Source organism: Gallinula chloropus, assembly GCF_964237585.1.
Source record: "Gallinula chloropus genome assembly, chromosome: 6".
Lineage (NCBI taxonomy): Eukaryota > Metazoa > Chordata > Aves > Gruiformes > Rallidae > Gallinula > Gallinula chloropus.
Genome location: NC_140091.1, coordinates 8,576,025 through 8,587,183, shown reverse-complemented (window position 1 = coordinate 8,587,183; position 11,159 = coordinate 8,576,025).

The window sequence follows — 11,159 nt, the reverse complement described above, 5'->3', positions numbered from 1 at the left end:
GCCACTACTCAGTTCTGAGCAGGTGGAGCCCAGATCAGAGGGTGCCTCAAAACATTTAGAAGAAATCAAGTTACCAGCTGGCATTAATAGCAGGTAAATGTCCAAGAACAACGGCCACACTCCCAATGCCCATAGAAATGCCAGGGCTCTGGCTGGAGCAGTGAGGTGCTGAGCCCTCCTGTGCCACAGAGTCCCTCAGAGCCAGGTGCTGGAGCAGTGAGGTGCTGAGTGCTCCTGTGCCACAGAGCCCCTCAGCAGCACCTCGCTCAATGGCTTTATCAGCTTCTTTTGGGGCCCACACAGCTGCTACAGCCACAGGGAAAGCAATGCTGAGCAGGGTGAGGAAAACTGGGGCAGGTTTTGTAAGTGTTTGGGGTGATTCTTTTCCCTTAAGAGAAATTCAGAATAAAGTGAAAGTTATTGAGCTTATTTTCTTTTTACAAATAGCTTTAATCTTTGGACACATGATGCTGGCCTCTTCCCCTCCCCATCTCACCCCATGGACCCTGGAAGACGATGTTGCTTTTAAAAATGGTGATGTCTGTGTCAGTTAAACAAAGTAATGAGCTTTGAGATGTGACTCCATCCCCAAGCTTGGCCCACAGAAGGCATGGAGACATCCGCACTGCCAGATGCAGCCAGCTGTGCACCCCACAGGAGAAACTCATTTCATCGGTAAATTTATTTGACTTGCTACTCTGCTTTGAACCACTAAAGCAAAACAAGACAATCACTGGGGAGGGGAAATCTGAAATGTTTTCTTGAAATATACCAAAGTTGTCTCAAAACATCTTGCCCTTTCCTTGTACTTTCTAGGAAAAGCCTGTATTTAACTGAAAAAAATTAAAACCAAGAAAAGAGATTGTACTTTTCCTCTTAGTTGAAGATTTGGGATGGAGGGAGTTTTCTTACTATGTTATTCTTCATTTCAGTCTCTCTATTCCTTCCTTCTCATCTCCTATACCCATTCCCTCTGCCTACATCCATTTGCAGCTCTTGCCTTCTGCATCTCCCAGCCCCTCCTTTCCTGCTTGGATAATCTCCAGTTGGTGCTGCACCTCATGGGTCACTCCTGAGCACACAACGTCCCTCTAGCCCCAGCTCCTACTCACATCCCTGCAGCACCCCATCAGCCTCACCCCTGAGTGCTGAGGAGCGGCAGGGACAGGGATAGGGATAAGGATGGGGGCAAGATGGGATGGGATGAGCATCAGGTCCCTGCCACTGCAGGGGTGATGCTGTGGCAGAACACTGCTGAGGCTGTGCAGCTCTTTGCTCCATCTCAGATACGCTCTGGGGAGTTTCATAGGGAAACCCCAACAGAGGTTCTGCAGGTGGAGTGACCACAAGCCCAGCATAAAAATGGTCTTTTCCTAACAGGGGTGGTCAAGGCTGAAAAAATAAGGCCTATGAGAGTAGCATGCAACACCTGTGAAGAACTTTATCTCCCAACACATTGTGCATCCAGCAAAGCTGGGGGTGCTTTCCAAAGCTGTTTTGGCTGGAGACACAAGAGTGCCTAATGCCCATGGCAGGCTCAGAGGAACTGCTTTAGACTGATGTGAGATGGGACAAGCACAGACCCTGAGTGGAAGCCCACGTCAAATACCTGGTGCTGCAGCCCAGGCCGCGCTGTGCCGGGAGCTGCTTCTCCAGCAGCACTGCTCAGCCCACACTGCGAGGGCAGAGCTCCCAAGGGAACAAGGATCATCTGCCAATCCAGCCACCCATAGCCCCAAAAGCAAGGAACGATCCAATTCCTGGGGTCTGGAGGTGTTTTTAGCCGTGCCACAGGGAAACACACATGGGAAGCTGGAGCCAGCAGAACCAGGGCTCCGGTGATGACAGGCTCATCCGAGGGCGGATGCGGCGTGGCCTCGGCACTGGGCTCCTCGTGAGCCCTTCCCAGGGAGCAGCTTGTCATCACCACAGGAGCACCAGGCAGCCTCGCTCCTCACAGCACATGATGAATTGCAATATCCTAACAAGAACTCATGGCTTTCAGAGCTGTAACCAATATACAAGTCCATTGGCAGCAGATGTTATTAATGATGCCAATACATATTTTCTTATTAATCTTCTATACTGGGCTTGTGTCTATCTGCAAATGATTATCATTCATTTTCCTGACAAATCTATCAAGATCATTTATTACTGTTCGGCAAAGGATCTTCTTTTAAACAAAGATTAATAACGTTGCATTTTATCTGGCTGGCTGAGCCAAAGGAAATGAAATTAACAATGAACCCTACAAACATGTCATCACTTTAATTTACCGGAAAATATTTGCAAATGTTATTTAAAAGAATATACGCTGTGGTGGGCACAGTTTATTACAAAGGAAAGAAACGAAGCCGAATGCATTTAGGCAGGCTGGGGAGCAAGTCAGCAAACAGGGTGCTGTGTTTTCTCTGGTCCCTTGCCCTTGTTTTCTGGGAGAAGGAAGGAGCAGCACCCACAGCCGCCTTGGCAGGCACAGATGGGCACCTTCCCAGGTGAATCATAACTAGAAGTCACTGTTTGTGGAGTAAAACAGATCCTACCTGGGATCACAAGCTCTCATCCCTGCAGGGAGCATTGTCCTCCCTGTATTCCTATAGAGGGAAACTGCGCCTGGGTGAAGCTCATGGAGCTCTGAAGGAGAGGAGGGAACATGAGCTGACAGTCCTAGCACTCCTCCTCACATTTGGTATCTGTGAGCAAAAGAAACAAACTCGTTTAATTTACCTGGTTTAATTCCCTTTCTTCTGTACTCTTTGAGTAAAGTATTAATAAGCACTAAAGATACACCAAAGAATGTATCATCACCCCCCCACACACACACTTTCACTACAAAGAGAATGCAAAAAATGAATATGAATTTTGCTTTTGCTTTGCTTTGCAGTTCATTTGTGTGAACTTGCAGGTTCAGATGTTAGGGAAAAAATTTTCATTGAAAGGGTTGTCAGGGCCTGGAACAGGCTGCCCAGGGGTGGGGTTGAGTCACCTTCCCTGGATGTGCCAGGGTAGATGAGGTACTTAGGGATACAGTTTAGCATAGGACAGGAATGGTGGGACTTGATGATCTTAAAGGTCTTTTCCAACCTTGTGATTCTGTGATTCTGTATTTTGAGGCCCATTTCCATGCAGGTATCCACTGCCATGTCTCCCCAGGACTTTCTCCCACAGCTCTGGGCTGTGACACCCCTGGCAATGGGAATCCCACCTCTCCCCGCCACAGCTCTGTGCCTGCAAGGTGTTTCCTTCCTCCATACATCACAGCTCACTTACCCATTTCTCAGTAAATTACTCCTCTTCCTTGCCAGGGAAGGAGAGAAAGTTGTGTAAAACAATTTTGAATTATATAGTCAAGAAGTGTTTCTTCTACAGATACTGAAGTCAACACCCTACCTCAGTGGATACACCTTATCTCACCCAGATACCAGGTTAGGAGCAATATTTTAAACCCTAGACAAAAGAAACTATCCCACTCTGCTAACCTGTAGCAGTGTCAAAATGCTGACCTGGTGGCAAGAGGATTTCCAAGCGTGCATTTGTGTATCTCTGGGAGCAGAGAAAGCACACTAGCTAAATCAGCTGATATTTAACCATGAATTCTATTGCTACAAAGCAAAGCGTGCTGTATTATTTTTTTTTAATTTAAAAAAGTCATCAGTGCAGCATAGGTCTTCAAAAATGCGTAACGAATAAGAAAAGCCTGAATATACCCCAAAACAAGGTATACTCTGCCTGTCTGCAGGTTAACAGGCAAGGTGAGTTAGAATAGAAGCAAGTCAGCCTTCTGTTTAAGCTGGAGAAGTCTCTCCAGTTGCTTCAAGGACTCCACAGTTTCATATGGTGAGAGCTCTGGCTGCACATGCCCAGGACACACAGCCTCAGGTAGGAGCAGGCTCTGAGCCTGTAAAAGGGCTGATCTTCCACTTTGATGTAGCGTTTGGGCCCGTTGGCTGAGCAATCAGGCCAATGTGCATGGCAGAACATCCCAAGCCATTTCTTTAGCAAACTGCCAGCTTAGCCAAGTTTTTTAGCACAACAGTGGGTGGTCTAGAATAATCACTGCAAGCTAAGAACAAACCAGTTTCTGGCTTGGATGCTTTAGAAGCTAAAAACTCCTTACATTAGACAAAGCCAAAAGGACTTGCACCTTATTTCTAGCGTGGCTGCACGTCACTCCAGCTTCTGGCTGCTGGATTGCATCAAGCCTCCTCTGTGACATCAAGAAGTTCCCTGTTATGAACTTACACCATGTAAATAAAAATCCTAAGCCGTGCAGGAGGAGAAACGGGGCTCGTAAAGGTGGCAAGGCAAAAGGGGACAAAGCCAGAAGGAAGTGGCAAAGGACAAAACATAGCAGCTGCAAGTAATGACTTTAAGCCTCTCATCTCACAGTCCTGTACGTGCATTTCATGGGCTGCATGTATCTTCCCTGCTTCAGACTAACTCCAGCTCAACGTGGGAGGTGTCACCCAACCTCCGTGATTCCCCCCGAGCTGCGTACGGAGCTTTTCCTTTGTTGCCTTGAGCGATGTGCAGGGGGTTGGGAAGGTGACATGGGCAGCAATAAATTAAAATGATGGGGTTTTTTTTTAGCCTGGGTAAAATGTTGGTGTCAGAACAACTGGAGGTTTTCCTACGACCCCCTGTGAAGCCAGTGAACAGGGCTGGAGCAGCCAGTTGTTAAGCTGCCGCCTCACCGCGGTGTGGCTGCGCTGGTGATGAAGGCACCCTTCCAGGCTGCAACAGACTGCAAGGAAACACCACTGCCTCTTCTTCAGAGAAGTGAAAGACCACAACTTCTTTATCATCCAACCATAACCTTCTTCCCAGCAGAGAGAGCAAATCCACTGGGAACACCGAAACACCTGAGAGCCCATGTAGTACCCAAAACTGTCTTCGCGCCTTCCCTGCCCTTACCTCAAATGCAGCTCCCAGTACCTCTGTGTATCTGTCTCCACAGTACAGGGGGGATGTTATTTGAGCATGTGCCATGTGGACAAAGGCTGGCATCAAGGTATCGGTGTGCAGGTCAGGCACAGCCAGGGGTTTCCTAAGAGAAAACCAAACTATCATTCAGTGCAATATTATGGATAAGCTGTTCAAGCAAGAGCAGATGGCACCACCATGCCAAGGACAACAAACAGAGATATCACATTGTCAGAGTACAAACCAAAGTCAGCCTCAGCTGCAGAGTTCACACCATTTCTGTGCAGGATTCCCAGGAACAAGTGGCGTGTCCCAAAACACGCTGCAGAAATGCTCCCGGGGGAAGCACCTGAGCGATGCTCTGGGAGTGACAGGGTGCCCCAAGGAGTCCCAGGGCCACATTAAGTGTGTGTAAGAGCCTGTAACAACACACATGTGCGTGCAAAACATAAAACAAGGGCATGTGCAACTCCCAGTGACTGCTCCTTGGTGTGGTCTCTCTGCCAGACCTCTCTCAGGTTGGGTTGACACCACTCCAGATCCAGCATTGGGATGGAGACCACTGGGGACAATTCCTCTGCCCACTTTCTGGTTCAGACTGACACAGCAGATGCAATTTCTGAGTGTGTGTGTGTGTGGGGGGAAGACCAGGACAACTGTTTTAAGAAATCCATTAATTTTGCCACATTAATTCAAAACAGAAATGTTGTTCAAAACATTTGGCTGTGACTCGCTCCTGGAAGCTTCCACAAAAGTAGCATTCAATTTAATATGTGAGACTCATAACCAGCTCACACAGTGCAATAGTTCACATCAGTTTGAAGAAAAAAAATTCTGCTGGAAGCACAGGCAAGTAGCAGTGTCAATTTTTCATTAACCTGCAGCCACTGTCTCTGTAGACTTACAGCTATAAGATTACTGTTATAATTTCTTCTGGTCCCTAAGGGAAGGGGAAAAAAAGCCCCAACAAACTTCTCAAAACTTTTAAGGTCATTAAAAACCCACCTTTAAATTGGAGTTAGTTTCAGTTTACTTTCATATTTCAAAATCACATCTTAGCTGCAGCCTCACATCAAAGCAGAAATGCCAGTTGCTTTGTTCCTACATCTTCTGTGAAAGAAGTTCCTGCTTATACATGAGCTGAATGCCAAGTAAATAGATTTTCCTGGGGAACAAAGGCAGCTTCTTTTGTTTTAAACATATGTAAATAGAGTCCTGGGAGCTGAGCTGCCTGTCACTTCAACCAGGTTTACACTGGTGTCACTCCAGCCGGTTATTTCTGAGCGACCTCAGGTCAGGGCTGCTGGAGTTCTGCTCCCCGCTCCCTCCTATCAAGCAGCCTCTCCAGCCCTCTCCCTCCAGCTCAGACCTCGGCAAAGGGGAAACAGCTTGATAAGTGCTCATTTTTTGCTAGTTCCTTAGCCCTCCTTTTCCTTTTTTATTTTTAAGCTCCAGTTGCAGAGTCACAGGAACACCCCGGTTCCCTGTCAGTCACTGTGGCGGCTCTGACAAGCTTTCGGTGGATAAGGTTACCTGACAACACCCACTACTGCCAAGGCAGAGCCAGGACTGTGTTCCTACACACTAGTAGTGCATTTAAGAGGGATGGTGCCTGTTGGTTCATGGTCAAGACCAGGGTGGAGGTCAGGGAAGAAGCAGGAAGGGATGGGTAAGAAAAATTACCACTTTTTTTTTTCTAAACAGGTGGGTGCCACCCGGCTTGGGTTCAGGTCTCTGTTCAGTACCAGGCATTTACACAGTGGAGAGATATTTTCCACATAGAGGAACACCACCCCTCCACATGCCCATCTTCTGTTAACCCCCCACCCCCCACCCCCCCCGTTTTTGTTTTTTTAATTTAAAATAGTGGATCAATGTAAAATTAAGAGCACTTAATGCCTGTCATTTCCAAATGGCTTGGGTTATATCTCAATCTTCAGCACTCATTTTGGGCGTAATACCAGGTAGCACGAGGGATGCATCGCTTTATAGGCTCTGCATAAGCTGCAATTAAGGAAAATCCTCAAGTACATGAGAAACCTCAATTTTGATTGGCCAAGTTACCATAACTTACTGATAATTCAAGTCGCTCGAGTATTATTCAGTGTTTTCTTCTCCCTGCTTTTTTCATCTCTTGACAAGTTTACAAAGAAAAGAATGGAGCAGAGCTTAGCTGCATTACATCCAATATGCTGCCTACACAAACGCCAGAGAAGCTAAATGAACCCCAGAACATATGGCACTCTGCTGACAGAGCTCAGAAACTGGTTCTGCATGAGCAACAAGGAACATCTTGAAACGCGCAAGACATATGTGTTTTAGGAAGAAGATTGAAGTGTTTCATAATAAAACAGGACAAAGTGAAATACAAGTGCTGTATAAAATTTTAATTAAAAACTGGTTTTACCCCTCAACGTGAATATACAATATGTTTCCCAGATGGATTTCATATTTAAGTATTATCCAAACCAAAAACGTAAATGAGACAAATAAAGCCTTCAAAAATGGCACAGAGGCTAAAATGTATGTAAACACTAGATGACTGTGGTGAAAACAAGGCGGGCAGGGAAAGCAACTTCTTAGTAAATGTTTACTACTAGAGTACTGAGTGAAACACTTCATCCAACTATAGTCTTAGTAACAACACAATTAGCTAAACATTCGAAAATTCAAGTCAGTGTACCAATGCAAACCTGAGCACTAGAACCCAGCCCCACTCAGCAGGTGGTGCTTTTGCTACTTCAGAGTTTCACAGGTCATTTATGCACCGATAACCCACGGGGTGCAACGCACGATTCACGGTGTGTCACCCATCGAGCCACTCTCAGGGTGCCCGTGCTGCTTTCAGCCTCCCACCCCCACTGCGTGTGCAGTGCTGGTCACTCATGGCACCAGCTCCACAAGGTTACACAAACGTCTGGCCAGGCATTTTTTGTGCTTTATCCTCAGGATCAGTAAATTCTTATTTACCAAGAGGGATGTTGGTTTTGCAAGAGCAAACTCCTTTTCCCTGAAGAGGTGAAAAAGCGGCTCAGATCACCAATGCAGAGAGTTCTCTGCTAGGTCAGGAGCAATCACCCAGAACTGAATGGAAATATACACCAAGAAAAAGCCCAATCTCCACATTGATCAAGCTAAGAGAAAGATTACAGCTCCTTCATATCGCCATCCAGACAAATTATCACTGCACTTCAGAGGATTTCTCACTGAGTATAAAAAAAAAGACAAACAGGGAACAAACCACACGGCTTTGGCAAGCCAACTTTGTTAACAAAGTTAACAAAGCTCCAGTTGATGCCTTGAATTCCATAGAGAAAGCAGTACAAACCAATGCAATCAATGGGGCTTCTGCTTAATAGTTCACTCTGTAATAGAAGCAGAAATATTAGGCGTTCTTCATCACTTCCCACAACACTTGTGGATTTGTTGAAACTAAAAGGAGCTGGGCAGGGACCAGTACTCTGCTGCTACCAGAGACCACTGCCGAAACCAGACATCATTTCTCTCAGTGGGTAGCTCATTACCATCACCCACAGCAGTGCTGCTCTCTCTCAGTTTCAATTACTTTCACTGGAACCAAGAAGCTAGTTGCATTGATTTCAAAGTTTCCCCAAATTCCTTGACTGCTAAACAAACCTCTCTTGAGATAACTCTCAGCATCCTCATAATGATCACTCCGTAACGGTTGAAGTAATTAACATCATGGAAGGCTTTCCTATGACCCAGAAATTCCACATTACAAGAGTTATACAGTCAAGTGACCACTGCTAAAAGGCTAATAATTTTGTTGCATATTTCAGTTTTTTAAAAAAAGCTTAAAAATCAGGAAGAACAGAAACATGTAACAAGCTATTCCTTGCACACAGACCGAGGAGGCAGAGATTGCTTCCAACTCACTCCCTCTGACAAACCTATGGCACACCACACACATCTTTCCCCCTGTCAAGTTGCACACACCATTGCACCCTCTGGCTCCTGGGGAGAGGATGAGAACAAATGATGTGATAGATGTTAATCGTGCTGATTAGTACACAGAGCAGAAAGTACATCAGGATGACAAAACAATAATTTGCATTTAAAAAAAAAAAAAGATATCATGAGAGCAATCGGTGGGAGTATGATGAACACAGATCATTCAGGAAACAGAGGCTGAATAGGATACCCACTCTAAATATTAACTCCTAAAAGCACATGTAGTAAAGCAATTCATTATCTTTTTCTGCCATCTCTTAGATTTAATAGGATTCTATCTTGATAAGATTAAGACTTGCTTAATAATTGTCTATTGAAACACAATAAATGTAGGAAAATGAAAATAAAGCCTTTTTAGTAACCTGGAGATGAGATGGGACTTTCCAGTCAGGCTTCCACAAAATAATTTCTGTAACATTCACCTCGTGATCCCAAAACACTTCACAGTCATTTAATTAAGCTTCAGCAGACCACAAACTCCCCATTTTACAGCTGAGGTAACAATGAGAGGGAATTTGGAACAGACTATTTAATACTGAGCAGAGCTAAATGTTCTGTTATTTTACCCAAAGAACAGATTCCCAACACCTATAGGTAGATTTCTTTCTCTCTCTCTCTCCTATATTGGCAGCCTCCTAAGAAACAGTAAAATTCAAACACATGATGCACAATCTAAAGAACAGACCTCATCATGTTCCCAGCTGCTCAGATTTGGGGTACAAATACTGCTGCCCATCTATCTTACAAAGCTGCCCTTACCTGTTCCCCTTACTCTAGCCATCCCTATGCCTCTTGTGCCCAGCAGCTCAATTTAAGCTTCCTTTCTTCTAGTTAAAAACTTAGATAAGGCAAATCATGAGACATTTAATCCACAACAGGTCAGTGACTGAGTGATTTCTGAAGCAACTGCTACTCCTCAGCAAAGGATCTGCATTTCTACTGAACACAAGCAGGTAGTTGTCTAAAGCTACTGCAAGACCCTAAACTACACCAAGATACTGTAGGACAGAGGGAAGCGAGTAAGAAGCAGGCCCTGACTTATTAAAATGAAAGTGATTAAAATACTGCACTGATTGGATACTGCAAGCAACACTGTATGGTGAATACTCCTGGGTTATAACTTGGGGAGGGCGAGAGAGAGAGAGACAGACTCTACAGAAAACCACTAATTCGCTCTTAATCTAGCCCATTATTTCCAGATTTGAGTAGGCAGCTTTCCTTTAGGAGGTAAAATGACGGGGGTGGAATTATGCCATCCCACTGTCACTAACAGACCACTTTGTGGATGGCAAAAGATAAGGCATGAGCATTGAAAATGCTATTTAAAGCTCCACTCAGGAACCTAGAAATTTGCATTTGATAGAAGGGATTTAAATTGTATTAGAAGGCAAGGTGCACTAAACAATTACAGTTTATTACTATGTTGGTTCATTGCCTGAGCCTATACTTATCACACACTGCAGTGGCAAAGGAGCAGCGGTGCTCAGTGCACTCGAGCTGTATGCATATTAATGGCAGGGTTAGCTGAGCAAACAGGGAACGGGCCAAAAGCTTCTCCCCACGAAGAGGCTTGTAGATTTTACGGGTAGATCGGAGTAATTTGCGTCTTAAGTCACATTTCCTAGAGAAGTTTTCCATTACCCAACCCGGATTTCCAGCACTGTGCTTGGAAGATGCCGCTCTCCGCTGTATCACAGCATATAAACTGTGGAAAAACTCTGACCCAAGAGAGAAACACATATCCTGCAGCAGCTGATTCAGAAAGACATTATACACACCATCTCCCCTCGCAGCTGGAGCGGGGCCAAAGACACTCATAGTCTATCTGCTTCATTTGTTGTTATGCTGCATAGCAAGGCTGCAGTGAGCATATTCATACCGGTCAAAATTCAATATACAACAGTTGGCTTTTGTTTTTTCCCCCCATCCAGTTTTTAACTTTGATGAAAAATTTTCAATCTTTGATGAAAAACTGAAGGTTGTCATATTACCATGTGCTGCCTTTCTTTAGCTAGAGGAATAAACCAGATACACCCCAGATATTCCTCGGGAGCCCTCGAATCTTTACGCTGCTTTTTTTCAGGGGCATCCAAACTCCCTCTTCATCTCCTCATGTCTTGAGTTCATGGCCTCAGCATTCAGGCTTTCTCACACACTGAACAGGAACTAGAGTCTGCCAGATTGCTGGGAAGGGAAAAATCAAACAGTACTTCCATGCCACAGACCCAGACTACGCCAAAGGGGAGCAGCCACTCTTTGGAAGA